Below are 18,873 nucleotides of genomic sequence, written 5' to 3'. Positions count from 1 at the left end.
CATTTGATCAATAATTATTATTTAACATGTCTTACCATGAAAGAAAGCATGAACAAGTCAACCATTAAGACATTAAGGGAATTGGATGCAAATTACCGGAGTGTACTTCCTTAATATTTTCTTCTGTAAGTAGCTTTATTGATTATACTTTCGATGCTTTGCCTATATGCTTCAGTAATCTTCCTTCTTTCTTCTTTCCCTTCCTCCCTCCTCAGCTCCCTCTCTCCTTCCCTCCCTTGTGTCCTTTATTTTCAATCTCTCTCTCTCTCTCTCTCTCTCTCTCTCTCTCTCTCTCTCTCATTATATGAAAATATACTACTCCTATTTAGTTAATCATTCTATTAGAAAATAAAGCTATTGAAACTCATGTTCTCCACTGCTTACTTGGTAGCTTAAACTAATGTCAAACAAAGAAATTAAGAGAATATATAAATAGTTTGAAGGTAAGTGTTGAAAACCCAAGCCTGTTACATGATGGTGTCAGGAATATGTACCTGCCAAGGAGTTCCTCAATAAGACAATTTTACTACCTTGAAATAGTCAGTGTTTCTGAGTATGATCCTCAACCATCAGAGTGATTCAGGGATGCTAGTTAAAATGCAGTTCCAGGGACCTGCCAGTACCCAAAGAATCTGATTTAGGAAGTATAAACTGGGACTCTTAATTTCACATAATTAATAAGCTCTTTGCAGGATGACCAGAGTGATTCATACCCCAGGGTGATGAGCCAGATGGCCCGAGTTTGACTCGGTGCTTTTTCCACTTGCTAGCTGTGTGATTTTGGGAAAGTTACTTAATCTCCCTATACCTCAATTTCCTCATATGTTAAGCAGCTATAATAATAGTGCTTGCTGGAGGAAACAAATAGCACAACACAGATAGTGTTTAGAAGAGTGGCTGGCACATAATTAACAACCTACAATGTTAGCAATTATGATTCTATTTTTAACAATTAAAATGTTAGAACCCCAGAACATTTTCATCACCAGAAGAGCTCCTTGTGCCCCTTTGCTGGTAACTCCACCCAGGCTCCGGGCAACTACTAATCTGTCCTTTGTTAGTTTTTCTCTTTATAAAATTTCCTATAAATGGAATCATGTGGTACATACTCTTTAGCGTCTTTTTTCCCCCCTCAGCATGTTTTTGAGATTCATCCATGTTGCTGTGTGTATTAGTAGTTCCTTCCTTTATATTGTTGAGTAGTATTTCATTACATGAATGTACCATAATGTGTTCATCCACTCATCTGTTGCTGGACATTTTAGCTCTTTCCAATTTGGGGCTGTTATGAATATGTTATGAATAGTCCAAATAGCTCATTTGTTGGCAGACAGTGTTAGTTTTTCTATTTAAAAAATATGAAGGCAAAGACTTAGGGTGTGCTCCTGTAAACATTCCCACGCCTTTCTTCCCTCTCAGGCATGCGTCTCCATAACTCTAAGGTCCCCACAGGACTTATAACCAGGGGAGCAATGGGCAGAGGCAACTCCTCCTGGGCTAACCCCCTGAATCTGTCTCCAGAGTCCCCTTTTCTGTGACCTTTCAGGGATCCAAAGCAGCCTCATCGAGGCTCTCCTGTTGCTTCTTCTGTCGTAAAAGCCCTTCCTTGCTTCACTGTCCCCAGCTTTAATAAACATACTCTCAAAATAACAATAAAACCAACAACATATTGCTTCTTGGCTTTTTGGTTAAGATCGAGTATAATATCTGTTCCTACCAGTTTAACATCTGATAAGTTGTCTATCTGAGGACAATATATTAAATGGCATTTTGGAGCAGGGAGGTAGAACAGTTTGCTTCATCCATCCTGCACATCAACCCGGTATTGCTCTGGGAATGGTGCACACACAAAAAACAGACTCAGCGTCTGTCTTTATATGGCCAATTATTTTGGAATACCAAGAAATCTTGTAAAAGCAGGGTGGGGTGAGGGACTAATTTAGAGAAGAAAAAGCAATATTGAAAACTAAGTGTGTTTTTGAACTAAGAGCTTAACCATAGCTATGGACTCTTTTGTTTACACACATCATATCATTGTATGACTACACTGTTCTTTCTAAACTTGTCAATTTTTATTCATGTGGAATATCTTTAACTGGGTCAAGCAAACATAGTTACCCTCAACAAATACCTTTGAACAAGTTTCCCAAACTTTTGTTTTGTAGTATCTGTTAACGGTTAACGGTTAACCCATTCATCTTAGGGACTTTTTATGTCATTGTCTCCACTGGATGCTTTCTTTTCAATTTCTGGAAGTCAATGAAATTGTAAGATACTTCTACGATGAAGCATTTTAAAAGCATCATTAAAATGGATACCAGTTTGGTCTCTTTTTGAAGCACAATTTATGGAATGCTAGTGCTATGTAATGATATTAGGGACAAAGGAGTCAATACAACTATTACTTTAGGACATAAAATAAAAATATGGGATCTGCCATATTTTTTTAAAATAGAAAAATCAATAAAATCTCCCAGTGTCGCCACAGTACAAGGATGCTATGTTTACCTGGATAAGGATGGCGTAGCTTCTTCAATCTATATAAGCTGAGGATTTTCTAAATCACCAGACCCTGGTTCCTTTTTTCCTTAATAGTTATTCCTTCAGTCTCTCCTTCCTCTCACATTTTACAGTAAGTCACAAGAGGAAGTCAGGCAATGCCTTCAACACTTTGCTTAGAATCTTCTCCTCTAAATATGTAAATTCATCATTTCTGCATATGGCAAACTACAATTCAGCTAAGATCTGCCACCATATCATAAGGATATCCTTTCCCCCACTTTCCCATAACGGGGTCTTCATTTCCATCTGTGTCCTCACCAGCAGCACTTTTAATGATCATATTTCTACCAGCAGACCCTTTATGGCATATTAAGTATTCTCTAAGAAGACATGGGTGTTCTTTTCCGTGGCTTCTGATTCTCTACCAGGCTTCTGAGTCCTTGCTCGCAGGGTGAACATCCATGTCCTTTCCAACAGTGCACTCAAAGCAGCTTAAGGTTTTTAAAAACCATGCTCCACAAAATTCTTCCAGCCGTTGCCATTCCCCCATCCTGAAGCTACTCTCACCTTTTTAGGTATTGGTTACACCAGCCCACTTCCCAGTTCCAAAATCTGTATTGGCTATCCATTGCTGCTGTAACAAATAACCATAAACCTAATTACTTACGACAACGTGCATGTATTATCCTACATGGAGGTCAGATGTGTGAAATGAGTCTTACTGAAGTAAAATCAGAGTGTTGGCAGGGCTGTGCTCCTTTCTGGAGCACCCGTTTTCCAGGCTGATCCAGCTTCTCGAGGTGCACACATCCCTTGGTACTAACTCCCTTCCATCTTCAAAGCCAGCAATTACAGGCTAACTCCTTCTCACTTCGCATCACTCTGACTCTCTGACTCTGACTCTCTTGCTTCCATCTTTCCTTTAGAAGGACCTTGTGATTGCTATGGGTCCACATAGATAACCTGGGATAATTTCCCCATCTAAAGGTCGGCTGATTAACAATCCTAATTCTTTTTTTTTATAAATATATTCTTATGGATTGCAGAGAGGAAGCGGGAGAGAGAAACATCAATGAGGAGAGAGAATCATTGATAGGCTGCCTCCTGTATGCCCCGCACTGGGGATCAAGCCTGCAACCCAGGTATGTGCCCTGATCAGGAATGGAACCACAACCTTCTGGTTCACAGGTGGATGCTCAACCACTGAGCAACACTGACCAGGCAACAATCCTAATTCTATGTGCAACTTTAATTCCCTCTTGCCAAGTGCCATGTAACATGATGTATTCACAGGTTTCAGGAACAAGGAAGGACTTGGGCATCTTTGGGTCAAGGGTTGCAGGGCATTTTTCAGCCTACCATTCTATTAACTGTTGAGGAAAACCACCTATTTTGAGAAGATATAGGACATTTCTATTACCATTAGAATCTCTTCAAGTCCACACTTCTTCATGTATGTCCTACCAGGACTAGAAATTTAGGGATTCCAACCTCACATGGTCTGCTTTCTCTAATTAAAACTTCACATTCCAAAAGAGACATTTTGGAGTGCTAAACATGGTCTCAATAATTGCAAGCTAACAGTGTAAAATATATTTCACTAGGTGTGTTTAAGACAAATTGAAAGAAAATAATCTTAAGAAGTGGAGTATTAAAGAGTAACAGAGGGAAAAGATAATGGAGTTTGTCTTATCTTCCTTGTATTGGACATGTTATCCTGATTTGATAAGTAGTACAATGTTATCCTGGTTTGTTAAGTAGTAAAGTGAAATTCTGCCCTTGGCATATAAAAAAAATGTATACAATACGGTGCAATGGTCTTCCCATTTCTTCCCTCCTGCTGCATTGCCCCCTCACCCTTTCTCTCAATTCGTTTGGTTTATGAACTTGTGGTTTGGGTTTATGAACTGGACCAAGAAACCAGTAGAGATAATTCCATTAGTCGCATTAATTCATTTGAACTGATATGGCAATAATATTCCACAAAAGACAGAAAGAGAAGCTGGTTCTAAAAATCTCTAGGATAAAGAGATTCAGACAACCTGTTCCCAGGTCTAGCATACTTAATGAGTTGATTGGAGATGAAGGGAGGGTTTTACAAGGGAGGATTTTGTTAAATGGCTCAGTAGGTTTGGGGTGAAGCCTGATGTTCCATATTTCTGACAAGATCACAGGTCATGCTGATGCTGCTGATACCCAGACCACACCCTAAGTAATGAGGGTTAGATCATGTCTCTGGTTGGCACTGGCATTTGCACGAGTGACATTTGTACTGTTGTCATTGTGAGCATAGCAATACAAAGCATCTTTTCTGCCTGAGCTGAAAAATTTTCCCAGGATGGCTTTAAACTAAATACATGTTCTTGTTAACATTTTTGTTAAATTGTTATGACAACTCTCCTATTCTCAATGAAGTGGAGGTAAGTAGGTTTTAATCTACATATCATCTACAAGACAGAAGAATGGACCTGGAGGGTGATGGCATATTTAGGTATGCATTTATCCACTTGTTACAGAAGACCAAAGAAATACCAAGCACGCTTCCTAGAGAAAGGGAGGGACCCCGTTTATTAACACTAGTGGACTCTGGGAATAATTTCCTAATCAGAGTGAAGAAACATGCAGAGAGCCTGTCTATATATATCCCGCTGGGGTCTTTGTCTTGCAGATATGCCTCCTGCCCCCTTCGTGGCCCTGCAGGAAGGCCCCCAGGTGTCAGGCCACATCCAATGGTCCTTCCTGGCACCAGCATAACAACCCTCCCCCCCACCCCCAGGGCAGTGCATTGTTCACAGTTCCATGGCCTCTGCATTTAGATAACAAGTTCTGCAAGACCAGTTTCCTCCTCACACTCCAGTCATTTTACTGAATTCCTATTATGACCCATGCTCACTGCTAGGCACTTAGGCTGCAGAGATTAGTTCCCTAGTGCAAACGATTACTTCTCTAGTGCAAAAGTACTCTCGTTACTTTTTCAGGGCATATCAAAGATCCAGATTAGGGAATGTCTTTCACAATCACCTTTTGATGGTTCTACCCACCCTTAACCCTAGATTGGTTTCTTTCCCCACATACCCCATACTCTCAAAGGACAGGAGAAGAACACAAAACAGTCTCCAGCTGACAGTCTACCCTTGGTAAAACTGAATAGCCCCTGCCAGAAATTACTCTGGTTAAATGCAATGCTTACGAAGAGATTGGGTGTGCTACAGAATGTGAGGGTGGTAAAAGCAGAAGTTAGCAGCTTTAGCAAATCTCACTCCAGGATTAAAGGAATATTGACAAGAGTCATGCCATAGAGGAAAAGAAAAACAAAAAACCCCACAAGTTTTAGCCAAGCCTACAGTGTGTGACAACGAGAGGCCATTTGGACCCAACTGTTCTTTGCACCCTCTCCCTAATACTTGTAAATTTTACTTTGTATTTTTTTTTAAATATATATATTTTTTATTGATATTTCACAGAGAGGAAGGGAGAGGGATAGAGAGCTAGAAACATCGATGAGAGAGAAACATCAATCAGCCGCCTCCTGCACACCTCATACTGAGGATGTGCCCGCAACCAAGGTACATGCTCCCGACCAGAATCGAACCCGGGACCCTTCAGTCCGCAGGCCGACGCTCTATCCACTGAGCCAAACCGGTTTCGGCTTACTTTGTATTTTTTATCAACTGGTACCACTTCCTGTTTCTTGAATATCCATTTCATGCTTTCCCATCTCCATGCCTTTGCCCACACAGAAAAAAAATAAAGCAAAACAAAACAATTATATATTTTTCCAAATATGACCAACCTTTTAAGGTTCAACTCTAAAGCTGCTCCTTCTGTGCCCTCATATCCTTGAATTTATTTTTAAAATAGCATGAGATTCTCGTCCAATGATATGCTAGTGGGTATTTCTTTTTCTACCTTTTAGATCTTAAATTCTAAGCACCCTGAGGAGAAAAGCTTTATTGACCCGAGATTATCATAGGTGGATGGGCTGGGAGTTGAGGAAAAGCAGGTTTCAGAGGTGGCAAAGTTTATTTAAATGTTTTTTTTTTATTATTTAAATGTCTTTTTTTTGTTTGCTTATTCTGACTGATACTTGTTATGAGAAGATAAGAGTAAGCAAAAATGGGAGAAAAATTGCAAATGTGGTAAGTCTAAAATGAGATCAGATTATGTGGTAGGTTTGGGGAGAAATATAAGAATTGGAGATAACCACGAACAATTTGTCTCAGAGTTCCTGAGTTTGAAGAAAGATCACATAATCATGATTAATTGTGAATTCACAATGAAACCGCATAATGAGATTTTTTTTTTTTAAGTCAGAAAGATGATCTCAAACACTGTATCAGAACTTATTTTTTCTGTGCTGGAATACACACCGCACGTACACCCCCCCCCCACCCCCAACAACAACAACAAATATAACTATATATATTTGAAACCAAGCAGAATCAGGACCTTACTGGACAGATGTAAATATCTGCAACCATTGAACTGCGCTTGCAAGAGTAAATCGGCTTGAAACCTGGAAACCAGGACAAGAAAACCATCAACTTCGCTGCAGAAATGTTGGAATGTTTAACTATGGTAAACTCCAGTTTTCCTGGGCCAGAGCGTAGTGGAGAGTTTTTTTTTTTTTTTTTTTTTTTAAGTAGGCCAGATTTTTCTTGAGTCCCCTCCTTCCTTTTTTCTTTCTCTTGTTTTTGTCCCGTCGCCTTTGTCTTCACAGAGTAACTGTTGGGATGGCTATTGGGTCCAGGAGTCAATTCCCCTGCCCTCGTCTGGTTGTAGTGGGTGGGACTCAGCCCAGAGGTGGTTTTCCACAAGCAGATTTCTATGCTGTTTTCCTACACGTTCCCCGAGCTAGACCGGAGTCCAAAAGCAGGCAGCAGCTGCGGAGCCGCCCCAAGCGACCTCCACCTGCGCGGAGAGGGAGCGCCGCCCGCAGCGCAGCCAAAGGACCCCGAGTGACCTCAGCATGGTGCGTTATAGCCGCTACTTTCTTTTTCAGATTTTCGGTGCAGGGAAGGGGAGGGGTTCTGAAAAGAAGTCCAGTGCAGTAGGGAGAGGAACTGCCAGGGATCTTTTGGGGTCATCGCAGAGAGAGACACGAGATACAGGGAGAGATCGCTACCAGAACGCTTGAATGGGAATCGGGTTTGAGAGGCACGCGTCCCGCCCAGCCTGTTGAGCAGGTAGACAGGAGTGAGCCCGCGTGTGAGCGCTGCGGCCGCGTGTGCGGTGGGTGCACTCACGCAGGGACCGGCAGGTGCCACCGAGGGTCTCCGACCCCGCCCACCGCCTCCCGCCCTGATACCCACTCTCCTTCTGCGTTCGCAGTGCGGATTTGCAAGGCGCGCCCTGGAGCTGCTGGAGATCCGGAAACGCAGTCCCGAGCTCTGCGAGGCCACCGAGTAAGTGGTCACTGCACATCCGCGCGGGTCGGGCTCCCCAGAGGGCCGGTCGCTTTCCCCGTGCCCCCGGCCTGGGTTCGTCGTCCTCCCTCTATCCCTACCCCGGGAAGCCTACTTGGTGCTCCCACCTGCCCAGTCCCGGGGGCAAGGGGGGCCGGGGCCGGGGCCGGTGCCGGTTCCCACGCTGGGAAGGAGCGAGGGAACAAAGGAGACGGCGCCCACGAGCCCGGCTGAGGGCCCGGGGGACCTACGACGCCCGAAGGACCAGGACTGACGGGGGTGGGCGCCTGGCCGACCGCGCCAGAGGCTGCGCCAGTGCAGCGGGGCCGTGAGAACGCGCGGGGCGCGTCGGGGCCGCCGCTCTCCCACGGCCTGGGCGCCCCAGCAGCTCAGTCTGCCAGCCCCGCGCGGCGCCACGGCCTCAGGCGCACCGGAGGGCGAGCTGGAGCAGCAGAGGGACCCGGGACCTTAGAGCCTGGGCGTTACTGCAACTTCGTCCCGCGTGCTACGGCGTGGGTGAGCCATTCGCCCTCCTCGAGAGCAAACAGCTACAATCTAAGGATTGCTTATAGAAAGCAGCCAGGAAACTTGCAGTGGGGCTGCTCAAGGGGCTCAACTGAAGAGTAAGTGTTTGTGTGAGTGTGTGCGTGTGCGTGTGTGTGTGTGTGTGTGTGTGTGTACGCGCGCGCGCGCGTGCCCGTGCCCGTGTGTTAATTACTGCATGGCAGTCTAATGTCTGTTGTCGTTATGACTGCCCCACCTGGGGAAACAGTGCCCAAGGGGTCACCACCGTCTCTGCCCGTCAGGAGGTCTGTGCCTGGAGCCTGTAATCCATGGGCTGAGCTGCCTCACTGTGACATTGGTGTAAGGGGCTAGGAAGCAGTGGGGTCATGTGGTTTCCGGCTATGCATTTATGTGTCTTTTTTTGCTCACTTGTTTTCACATTTGATCCTTCATTTTGCACTTGATAAGCAGTTTACATCTTCTGAAGTAAACCAGAAGGTTGTACATTTCATATATATATATGTATATATATATATATATACATATATATATATATATATATAAATGAAACTATATATATTAAATTAGAGCTTCATTTATAACCTATCAGTAGTGATTTTTCAGGGTTAGTTCTCTGATGGTGATTTCATTAAATGTCTACCGAGAACTAGTCTTGGTAGGAAAATCGTTAACCCTCTGGTTACATATATAAAATTTTGAAGCACTTAATGGTAGATATAGATTTAATATCTTCGTTCATAAGATACAATTAATGTTGCTTTTCCTAATATGGTTATACTTCTTCCTTCAGCTGTGGTATTTCAGGTACTATATTATGAAGAGTGGTCAAAACCATTAACAACATAAAAACAATACGAATGTCCAAAATTCCAAAGCAAACCTTATTTGTCAAAAAGCTATATAACTTTACTACTTTTCAGAGGAGGTTGCCTGTGTGGTCTGTGTTCCGTTCAGTTACCAAACAGCTAGTTTTGTGGCTGTGCTTCCAGGAGTCCTGACGTCCGTCCCTGAAATTGCATTCACACATCTGAGTTGCTGCATTTTTAGGGAAATAGTCCAGAGCCCTCAGATAGCCAAAGAGATCCGTGACTCCATAGAAAAACAAGAACCACAAAGTTAAAATATATAAGGTACACTTTTTCTTGTCAAAACAACAGGCTTCCTACATAAAGCCTTCTGGCAGAAGAGCAGGAAAAATTCTAGAATAAGTAGTGTTACAATAATGAGACATGTCATTGAAAATAGACCCACTTGTATGATTTTAAATATATCAGACAGGAAACTTAGGTAGGTGCAATTTATTTAGTAGAAACTTATAATGAATAAATGGGTATTTTCTGTTTCTTCTTGGACTGTAAGATCTCTTTCTAGTCTGGTGTATGACAAAGAAATAAAATTCTTTGAAACCCAACAAAAGTATAAAGTACTTAAGCTCGCTGTGGTGTTTCATAGTGTATGAATGCAAAGCACCCCTTAAAGGCCCTGTTTCCAGATGTCCAGGGAGAAAATGACTGGGCTAAGACAAATGTCATGTACAGAATGCGGAAGAAAATGTAAAGATATTCTACTTACACCTGGCAACACCAAAGGAAAAAGAAATGTGGGAAACTTCAAATGCTTAGTACTAATATTTCTTATAACTATGGTTTATTACATGATCTTGCTTTAAGGTGTTATTTTGAAACCTGTTTTAGTTAACATTACCTTGTACTAAAAACTAAAGAAGCAATAACTAAAATTAGTTTACATTATGACTATGCCAATAAAATATTATATGACTAAAGGTCAACAGTTTTGTCATAGATACTTTCAAGCAAAAAAAAAAAAAATATTTAGCATTGCTTTTTTGATTTTGTCTGAAACCATACAAGAGAAATTAAATTCCATATTTACATTTGTAGGCTGCATTCCTCAGCAATTAATGTGAGTATAGGGAGGAGAATACTGACATTTTTACAAGTTAATTTAAAACAACAGCTATACCCACAAAGTTTCTATTTAAACTTTTTCTGAAATAGATAAAAATCAAATTAGCTTTAAGAATTTATCTCTCCAGGTAAAGAGAAATGGAGATTTAAAGCAATATTTGAAAATTCCAAGCCAAAAACTATGTTACTGATGGGATAAAATTTTGGGGGAAATTATTTATTCAGAATATTTTCTGTATGTCAGATTTTTCCAGAAAGTTTCTATGCTTTTCTTTTACCTGCTAGGATATATAACTTTTATAGTACTGATTTTCTATCACTTAAATTATAAATATTTACCCAAGCAACATTTTTATTTTATTTATTTTTTATATATATTTTATTGATTTTCTACATAGAGGAAAGAAGAGGGACAGAGAGTTAGAAACATCGATCAGCTGCCCTCTGCACACCTCCCACTGGGGATACGCCCGCATCCAAGGCACATGCCCTTGACCGGAATCGATCCTGGGACCCTTCAGTCCGCAGGCTGACGCTCTGTCCACTGAGCCAAACCGGTCAGGGCCCAAGCAACTTTTTTAAACATTACTATTTATTACTTTTCTGCATAGCTGTAGAAACTGATATTTTTAATTCTAAATTATCAATAATTTCAATGCTTATTAGTCTCTAGACCATCTAGATTTATTCAGTAAGTATTGATTAGGTGCCTGTCCAATAGTTTTGTTTTGGATATCTTCATTTTGACCTGATGGAAGAAGAGGTTTTGGCAATTTTTAGGTCTTTAGATGAACAAATTTAGTTGCCCATGAGTAGTTGACTTAGTTTGGCTTGGAGTAATTTTGTGGCTATCCTGAATCACATTTGCTTCTATTTCTCTCAAACAGTTTGGAAGTATCTGACCTATTCCATATTTTTTCTCTCTCTCCTGGTTTCAGACCAATAGGTTTTATCTTCCTATGGATAGAATTATTTGCAAGGAGTGAAGAGCTGTAGACTACATTATAAAACTCGAGGGTCTCTGGGTCATGGCGCACCCGCCCCCCCCCTCCCCCCCCCCCCCGCCCCAGCCCTTACCATAAATATGTGATTCTCACCACTCATAATTACTAACTTCACCAACCTGGAATGCTTTCTGGCCATTAATAATCCTTTATTAAAATGAACCCCCCCTTTCAGAAAATCAAAGGCACTCAAATTAATTAGCTCACATACCACCTCTTTCTTCTCACCACAGTAGGAATTAGCTAGAGGCCAACAGAAGACAATGGCTTGGGGAGTGAACACCCTGGGGAGAGAAAGTTGGGTAGATCAAGGAAAACATCTTAATCCTGAAATTATTTCCAGGTCTGACCTTACCTACATATTCCCTTTCGCTTTGCTACGCTACATTAAAAATACTTATTTAAGTGTCTGTATCTTACTGAATGCCAGTCTCCCTCAGTATATTCATCATTGGACTCAGTGCCTGGCACAGAGTAAGTGTCTAAAAAGTGTAATTGTGTGATCCTTGTAATTATTGAATTAAGTTTTTTTATGCCTTGATCTTATAGGTTGGTCTGTTTAAAATTGCAATTTATAGAATGATATTCATTTTGCAATGACCCTACATGGAATATTATGGTTTTCTCTCAGATATGTCTTGCAGCCTATTCAGAACTGCTTGTAAACTATTTCTCTCACCATTGACCAATTACCCATTGTCTTTCTAAGTTTACAACCTTCATTAATGTTATCTATCCCCATTACCAATGCTTAATGACCTGAACATTCCACTTTCCTTAGGAACCTAAAACAATGGAAGTTTTTCTTTCTTCACTTTAGTCAGCTGGAATTTTTCAGGACTTCACTGAACATCTGTGTGTTTGGCTTTCACAGGACCTAAACCTGCTGCCCTTCCCTTCAGGAATCCACTGGTATTCACCCACCTAGGCCTTCATGTCACTCAGAATGACCGCAGCTGAAAAAGCTGAGAATCTCATATTCTCTTTCTGACCACAACCGCCTGTCCTTCCAATAATTCCACTCACTCGTCATTACCTGACACCATCCTCTTCCATTATTTTTCTTTGGCTACCCTTAATTTTCTCATATTTCTCTTTTTACTTATCACAATAGTCTTAGCAATGTCAACGCTGCTCCAACCCTCAAATTGCCAGCCCCTAGAACCTGATTCACTCTAACCTGATTCAGTTAAAGGGATGGTTAACAGTGCTAGGAATTTGTTTCTTTCTTAGATAATTCCATATCAAAATCTCTATAACACATGTTACAGATTTTTCCAGGTTTTCCAGTCCACTCAAATTATCCTTACTCTTTTCTTCCTTAGCAGATAAAGTTATTTCTGAATTCATAGAGAATATGAAGATTAATTTAGGCAAACTATTTATCATGATTGATCTTCAATGTAGGAGGCATGTCTATTTCTTCTGTTCTTAGCCTAAGAACTCTTTTCTTACATTGAACTATACTATTTGTCTCTATCAATTTATAGCCCAATTTTTACCTCTAGAATACCTATACAAAATGCTTTTATAGATGACAACTCTTCTAGTCCCTTTGGTAGTATTCATTTCCTTCAACTCATCCTAACTGGCAAGGTTTGAGAGTCTCATTCGTCCTTTGCATTCATGCTACACTATATAATTATGCATCTTTTTTGCTTCTTCTTGTGCAAATGTACTTCTCCACAATTGTACACTTGGCCACTGGATTTGGGACTTTTAAAAATACTGCAATTAAATTTAACCTTTACCTTTAGTTAGTCCATTGTTTCAGAAGGTCAAGCTATTTTTGGATACTGAGTCTATGATACAGATTAGCAAGTCTTCCCAATGTAGAGGCCTTAACAGATTTGGTCAGGAACTAATTAATAGCTTCTTCTGAGTAAATGTGTTTAATGCTGAAGTGAAAGGACTTTTGGCATGATCCTGGCCACCTTCCTCTTGCTTTTCAAGAGTCCATGAATTAGTCCCTTTTATAAGGCTGTTCAACCAGTTGTATGGTCAAGTAACTCTCTTTCCTCAGAGTTTGCATTCCTTTGTGTGGCCCAGGAATATACTCTCTCACACTTGGTCGAATTCCTTGCTGAAATGCATTTCCACTTTCTGCAGAATAGATATCAAGTAACCTTATTAAAATCAAGAGGAAATAACACGAGCTTGTAGGTAACGACACCACATTTTGAGTGCTCACATTCCATAGTTTTAAGAATCTTTTGGGAATCATGTCTGGAATTAATGTCAAACTCTCTGGGCTGGAGTTGCTGGAATCTACCTTCTCTATTTTGAAAATTGAGACAGTGGCTCTTTGTTCTCTGTCAACCATTCTATTCACTGTAGTATCTGTAAAGATAATTTAAAATTTTCACTTACTGTATCTACAAATGCTTTCAGTACTTTGCAGTATAATTCCTCCAAATTAGTGAAATCAAACTCATTTAGAATATTTAATGTCCTGCTATATCTTGGGCTTTAAATTTTATAATTTTTATTTTTGTCTTACTTTTGCCAGCATGAATATTATTTTTTGATGAAACAGAGTAAGAATAGAGTATTATTATTTGAATTTCTTCATCCCCCCATCAGTGAACTCTTTCTACATCTAATAAAAATGCCATTATCACCACTTTATCTAACAATATTAACAAGAAGGAAAAGAATATTCTTTTGAATTTGTAATTTTTGAAAGCTTAGCTTGTTTTATGTTTTATGACACTCTTCTCAGAGGTTTGTCACCTTTTGTACTTCTCACAATGAAGATTATAATGGATCACGCTTGTCACTGCCAGAGATACAAGCGAAGTTTACTGCACGGTCCCTGACTTGAGGGAATTTAAAGTCTGCATGTGGAGATAAGAAAACCCAGAAATAGTCTCAGAATTATACATGTCAGCACTTAACAATCAGCTTAATATTAGTGGTGCAATTTTAATAACTGCTAAACAGCTTAAAAGAAGGGAGAGAATTCTGCAAGATGGAGATATTGAAGAAGGCTTTCTAGATAACATGGAGCACTTGTTGAGATTTTAAAACAGGACCAAGGTGTTGGACTTTGCAGGACTCGTAGGGTTTAAATACAGAGAATAGTGGAAGCGTGTTTCCTAGACAGAGGAAAGGAGCATCACAGAAAGCAGGTGAGTGTTGTGTGTGTGTGTGTGTGTGTGAGTTGTGTGTATGTGTGTTTTGTGTGTGTGTGTGTGAGTTGTGTGTGTGTGTGTGAGTTGTGTGTGTGTGGGGTGTGTGTGTGTGGGGTGTGTGTGTGTGTGTGTGTGTGTGTGTGACCAAGGCATGGAAGGAGAAAGGGTAACACCAAGTCTTTTTAAGCCACAGCTTTGAAGTATTTGTGGAAAATACTACTTCCCTTCCCCTTTTCTAGATTTTCTTTTCCCTCGCTAGATCTTTGAGAGGCCCACTCATCCTTTAAATCTCTACTTTTCAGAAACTTTTCCTGACCTTCCAAGTCTGAATTGAGTGCCTTCTATGTTTTTCGCCAACTCCCTGTACTTCCCTATCACATTATTAAGCTCTATTACCATTACTTGCTGAATTGTCTACTTTCCCCATTAGCCTGATACTCTGTGGGAGCAGGTATTATTTCTATTCAGTTCTCATTCTATTCACAGACACCTAATAGAAGTGCTCCATGGATCAGAAGCACTCAGTAAAAATGTGTGAGATGATATGGGCCTGCTTGGAGCAATGAGGTTATGCTGGAGAATATTTATAAAAAGATTGAAGGTAAAGAGGGGTTAGATTACAAGACCAGAATGGCAGGCCGACTGCTGTATTAGGTCATGTGGAACCATTTTGTTAATTAGATCTTCATAAATCAGTTTCAAACTATCCAAAGTTAGACTTGCATTTCTAGGCTAAATGAGGAAATTTGTCTCCTTACCTTATATCAGGTGTTTCTATTTGTGAAACTGAGAAACCCTGTAACTTAAATACTGCGTGCTTTTATTAGAGAAAATTTGTTATTTTACTAATCTGGTTTTATATGTATGCACTGAAATTGTCAGCTGCTTATTGTTCTCAATTTTCAACCAGTTAGTATTCATGCTCTATTATAATTAGTTAAGTGTATGGTTTATACATCGTTAGTAAAACATAGGACAGGGAATTTCAATGTTTCATTAAGTTGTGTATTTGTGAGTGTAAAGTTCAATCAATATAGCAACATTGTTGAAGTATTTAGAAGGTTACAAAAGTAACCTGGAAGAGATTTAGATAACACAATAACATCAATACTTGCTAATTCAAGATTTAAAGCAAGGTAGATTGGATTAGCATTATCCATTTGTAAATTCGATTAGCAAAAGGCAGTCCTCCCAGTGAAAACTCTTCCATTTAAAACTCTTAATGTTTTAAAATATTTGCAGTCACTAAGTGTAAATAACATTTCTCTTTGTCCACTTCTACCCCAAATAACAATTTAATATATCACAACACTTATTTCTGTGGTTTTTTTTCCCCCTGTGGTAGCTATGGAGAATAATATTCTTTTTCTTGTTGTCAATCCTCATCCAAGGATATTTTTTTCCATTGATTTTTAGAGAGAGTGGGAAGGAGTTGCAGGGTGGGCAGTAGGGGGAGAGAGGGGGAAACATCAATGTGAGAGAGACACATCAATTGGTTACCTCCCTCACAAGTCTCGACTGGGGCCGGGGATTGAACCTGCAACCCAGGTACATGCCCTTGACCGGGAATTGAACCCAAGACCCTTCAGTGCACAGGCCAATACTCTAGCCACTTAGAAACACTGGCCAGGGCTGAGAATAATATTCTTAAGATCTTTTTGTGTCGTTTTATGCTAAAAGATATTCAGCATTGGTATGTAGGACAGCTGCGATATTTCTTGATCGAGTTTGTACTTTGGTTGGATAGCAAATTATCACAACTGAAGTTGCTGCCTTTTCCCTCTCTTCTCCGCCCCTCCCCCTTTTAAAGCTATCAGAATTTATCCTGATTTGACTGGGTTACCACCTAGAGCTCACCTGCCCGCTTGGCCAAGAGCAGAAAAGACATAAATGCGGGGTATCGTGAGGCCACCCCCTCACAAAAGTTTCTCTCTCATTGTCCTGCCCCATGGCCTAAAATGTCTTTGGATTGCTGCAGTATTTTGAATTGTATCTCTCAGAGACCAAGGGATAACTGTTTACCCAGAAGAGCACCACAACCTTGTTTGCCCAACAGCAGAAGTCACTTACCGTGTTCCCTTCTGCCTTCCATTAAGAGCACGGTTTCTTAGACATAGATTTTTAAAGTTAACAGAAAAAGGAAACCAAAAGACCCAATATGTGGGGCAAGAAAGGTGGCTACAAGTTGGGGGCATTGGGCAACTATATGGTGCTCAACAGGAAGAGGAAGGTCAAAAGAAAGCAGAGAAGGTCCTAAAAAGAACTGTTTCTTCTCACTTTTGTTCCCTATTTTCTTCATTGCTAATGAAGAGATGTTCCAAGGGGGTGGGGGTGTTTAGAACTTTTTTTTCTCACCAGCAGGTTGTGGCCTTCATTATCTGTTTAAACCAAACCAGAGTAACATCGGCTTAGTTATCTGTATCTTCCTATCAGGTCTGTTTTCATGCCTTGTGGAAACTGGTAGCTGCATGTTGTCACAGTCTATTTTACACACAGTAAGATGAATGGTGCCTGGCTGTGATTCTTACCATCAGCTGTCCTTGATAAATAATCATTGGGCAGTGTTAACCATCAAGAGGTTTTGCTTCATACCATGTGCTAAAGGCCATTGTAAGTGGTGCAGGCATCATGCACTGTCATAACTTCAAACAGGTAATCTGACGGCCTAGCTCTGCCGCCCACTGTCTGGGTCATTCTCTTACTGGAATGTTATGTTAGAGCCATATGGTCTCCACTGTAATGTTTACCTTGATCTTTTTTGTTTCTGATGTTAGGCTTCTTATATACTTTTTTTTCTAATATAGTATTTTTCCCTTTTTACTTTTTTATTGAATTTATTGGGGTGATATTGGTTAATCAAGTTATATAGATTTCAAGTGTACAATTCTATAATACATCATCTGTATTGTATTGTGTGTTCACCACCAGGAATCAAGTCTCCTTCCATCACCATTTATGTCCCCTAGACTCTCTTCTACCTCCCCCACCAACCCTCGTTCCCTCTGGTAACTACCCAGCTGTTGTCTGTGTCTATGAGGTTTCCTTTCTTTTTATCTATTTCTATTTCTCAGTGGAAACTTCCTGTTTATGTATGCTACCCAACTCTGCTACTGGATCCTGTAACATATTTGTCATGGTTATTTTTAAGTTCCTATCTGATAACAACAGCTGGGCCGATTTGGGTTGGTTTCTATTCATTGTGTTTTCTTGACCATGGGTCACTTTTTTTTTCCTCTTCATGTGTCATATATGTGTCACATGGGTGTATGTGTCTTATCACACATGTATATTAATTAGCCTGCAAGTATGGAAGAATGAGTCAAGCTAAGTGATGGAGCGCCTCAGGGTTCTAATCTGTCATATATCACTTCAGAGTTTGGTAAACATTAACCAGTTTCTCTTGACCTCTGTCTATGGGAGATTCTGTCCCTTTCTACCACTTGATCTGGGCTGAAAGTAACCATGACTCTCCTCTCTCCTAGGGCCTGTTATTTATTTATTTTGGAATCTGGATCATTTAGGTTTCTTTGAGTCCTTGACTGAGTTTTTTGTTTTTTTTAATGACTTGGCTAATGTATAACTTATGTACAATAAACCTCACAGATGTGAACGATGCAATTGAATAAGATCTGACAGATGTATACCTCTGTGAAACCACCACGACAATCAAGATAAATAACATTCCCATCACCCCTAAAAGCTTTCCTGTGTTTCTTTCCAATCAGTTCCCCCTCCTCCTCTGTCCCTAGACAATCATTGGTCTTCTTTTTGGACTTACAAATTTGTTTGCAGTAAACAGATTTTATTTATTTATTTATTTATTTATTTATTTATTTATTTATTTAATCCTCAGCCTAGGATATTTTTCCCATTGATTTTTAGAGAGAGAGTGTGTAAGGGAGAGGGAGAGACAGAAACACCAATGTGAGTGAGACACATCGATTGGTTGCCTCCCTCATGCCCCAGACCAGGGCCAGGAGCTTGCAACCGAGGTCCATGCCCTTGATCTGAATTGAACCCGGAACCCTTCAGTTTGCAGGCCGATGCTCTATCCACTGAGCCAAACTGGCAGGGCTGCAGTAACCAGATTTTATATTAAAGTAATATTATCATATACAACCTTGTTCATGTGAACTCTCACTCAGCACAATTATCTGTTGCATATATCTGCTGAGTAATAGTTTTTTACATGTATGGCTACACAACATCATTTTATTCATTTACATGATGAAAGACATTTCAATAGTTCTGGTTTTTATCTATTACAAATAAAGTTGCCATGAACATTTACATACAAGTCTTTGTTGGAATATAAAGTGTTTACCTTTCTCTTGGGTAAATCCCTAGGAATGGAATAGCTAAGTGATATGATAGG

General features: G+C 40.3%; 1 protein-coding gene across 5 annotated transcripts in view; it reads left to right on the top strand.

Moving 5' to 3' along the window:
- Positions 1-7,212: 7,212 nt before the first annotated feature.
- The window catches only part of GUCY1A1 (guanylate cyclase 1 soluble subunit alpha 1), a 50,092-nt gene continuing 38,431 nt past the window's right edge, over positions 7,213-18,873 (top strand). For 2 of the 5 annotated variants that reach the window (XR_013960905.1, XM_080674288.1), the window contains exons 1-2: positions 7,213-7,474; positions 7,834-7,907. The gene's annotated coding sequence lies outside the window, so the exon portion shown is untranslated. Of the gene's footprint in view, positions 7,475-7,502; positions 7,689-7,833; positions 7,908-8,206; positions 8,531-18,873 lie in introns of those variants that run through there. The other 3 variants (XM_080674289.1, XM_080674290.1, XR_013960904.1) reach the window with 3 other exon arrangements.

Source organism: Plecotus auritus (genome assembly GCF_963455305.1).
Source record: "Plecotus auritus genome assembly, chromosome: 6".
NCBI lineage: Eukaryota > Metazoa > Chordata > Mammalia > Chiroptera > Vespertilionidae > Plecotus > Plecotus auritus.
The sequence above is the reverse complement of the archived record's forward strand: the minus strand, read 5'-3'. Positions and strand labels throughout refer to the sequence as shown.